This window comes from Sinocyclocheilus anshuiensis, unplaced genomic scaffold (genome assembly GCF_001515605.1).
Source record: "Sinocyclocheilus anshuiensis isolate Anshui unplaced genomic scaffold, SAMN03320099.WGS_v1.1 scaffold3, whole genome shotgun sequence".
Taxonomy (NCBI): domain Eukaryota; kingdom Metazoa; phylum Chordata; class Actinopteri; order Cypriniformes; family Cyprinidae; genus Sinocyclocheilus; species Sinocyclocheilus anshuiensis.
In genome coordinates this window covers 594775-597450 of record NW_015548205.1, presented here as the reverse complement: position 1 = coordinate 597450, position 2676 = coordinate 594775, and positions in this window count along the sequence as shown.

The window sequence follows — 2676 nt, the reverse complement described above, 5'->3', positions numbered from 1 at the left end:
TTGTCAATCATGGCCTCCTAATAATCCCCAACCACTTGATTGGCTCTATGACTTTCTCTCCTCTCCACCTGTAGCTGGTGTGTGGTGAGCGCACTGGCGCCGCTGTCTTGTGGCTGCCATCGCATCATCCAAGTGGATGCTGCACACTGGTGGTGGTTGAGGAGAGACCCCCCCACATGATTGTAAAGCGCTTTGGGTGTACAACAATACACAATAAAGCGCTATATAAATGCATCATTCATTCATTCATATTTGCTTCCGAGGTGAAAGGTGGCAGAAAAATAACAGAATTTTCATTTTTGTGTGATTTATTCCCGTGAAGTCTGTAATTTCTACATTCACTGCAGAAGATCCATTGGTGAGCAAGTGATTCCCCTAAATTCCCGCAAATCTGTTCTGATGAAGAAACACGCACATCTACATCCTGGATGGCCCGAGGGTAAGTACATTTTTAGCAAATATTAATTTTCAGGTGAACTATAACTTTAAAAGCTAAATGTTCTTAAAGAGTCCCAACTCTTTTTAACATATACTTGAATTTTACAGTCATTTGTGATTTACTGGATAGGAATTAAAAAAAAACAAAACATTTTATTCACATTTTCAACAAGATAAAAAACTGAATTAATACGATTTTATTATTTTATTTTAATTTTTACATAGATTTTATACATTACTTAAATCATACTTTTAAAATCATGCTACCTCATATGTGACCCTGGACCACAAAACCAGTCAGAAGGGTACATTTTTTTGAAATTGAGATTTACATTGATGTATAAATAAGCTTTCCATTGATGTATGGTTTGTTAGGATAGGACAATATTTGGCTGAGATGCAACTATTTGAAAATCTGTAATCTCAAAAAATCTAAATATTGAGAAAATCGCCTTCAAAGTTGTCCAAATTAAGTTCTTAGCAATGCATATTACTAATCAAAAATTACGTTTTGATATATTTACGGGAGGAAATTTACAAAATATCTTCTTGGAACATGATCTTTACTTAAAATCGTAATGATTTTTGGCATAAAAGAAAAATCGCTAATTTTGACTCATACAATGTATTGTTGGCTATTGCTACAAATATGCAACTTATGACTGGTTTTGTGGTCCAGGGTCACATATATCCAGGTTTTCCAAGGTTGTGGGAACTCTGGTTCTTCAATGAAAAATAACAACAAATTAAATAAATAAAAAATAAATCATTAAGTCATCTTTAAAGTTTTCTGAGGCCCCCTAATGGGCCCTGACCCTCTGGTTGAGAACCACTGGTGAGAAGACTATAAGAAAACCATTTGTAGGTTGATTTCCCTAAAAAGTGTAAATACTGTGAGTCTGTGTTGCTATCAATAAGAATTTCAACCAGGCCAACACAACAACAATGGCTCAACCAATGGTGTGAATTTGGGGCAGGACAGTGTTTAATCATTATCATTTTATATTCAATCTCACAAAAATGTAGCTCACAATAGAAGATACCTCTTTTCAGTCTGCAACAGCCATGACAGCTTTCCACAGTTCAGTTCACCTCTCTGTTCCCCAGCTCTCGCTGCACAGGTTACCTCAGTTCATTATTTGTGCTCTGCTTGTGCTGGCAAGATAGAGAGTGACATTGGGACCATACTGCGAGCGTGTGTGAATGGCTGGGAAAAGCTGTTGACCCTGGGCTCAAAACCATCCATCTCCTCTGCTGGGACTGGAGAGCGAGCACAGAGGCATGGAACTCTTTCTTTATTCCGAAAAAAGTACAGTTAATCACTCGTCCTCGTAATAAGATGAGGAGCAGACAAGAAGAGAGCAGAAAAGCACTGATTTGGATAACACTTAAATCAAAGAAATAGCACGAATCAGGACGAGTGTTTATCATTGCTTGCAACCCCCTGCCAAACACTGCAGCAAGTTCAAAATGAGCTTCTCAAGGCCCCAAACTGGAGTTTTAACCCTTTAACTGGCCTCACAAGCATGTGATAGAGCACGTTTTAAGTCACAATGCATGTTATATAAACTGCTGTATACAGGGCCGGATTTACGCATAGGCATTCTTGGCACGTGCCTATGCTCGCTCGTCTGGGGGTGCCCAAGCACAATGAAGAGATATATAATATTTTGTTATACTATGGGCTATCTACAACAAATAAAAGGACCAAAACCTCAGAAGACATTGAGCAAATAAATATAACAAACAATAGGGTAAAAATGACAAACTATTTCCATGTCTTCAACCTTTTTTATGTACGAAAATCACGCTTTCTTTCTCCCGTTCTCTCTCACAGACGCACACATAGTACAGACACGCACTCGCGCACACACGCGAACAGAAACTTGTTGTCAGAGCTGCGGCTGCCCCACAATCAATATCAATAAATTAGTTTCACATTTCTCAGTAGCGAGGTTCTTGAAGCAGTTCAACTTAAAGGTTCGCTATTAGTAGACGCTGCTGCTGAATACTGCTGAGAGACGCACAGACGCAAGTAAGCTATTCACACACAATCTATCCCTCTCTCTTTCTCTCTCTCTCTCTCTCTCTCTCTAATAACTGCATTAGACTGCATTAACCTTTTAAGCGCCAGGGATTTTTGGAAAAATGCTGGATTTTGACATCAATATTTCAAAAGCTTGTGGCTTGAAAGGGCTTAAAGATAGAGATCTACTGTAAATTAGAAAAATGTTGGGC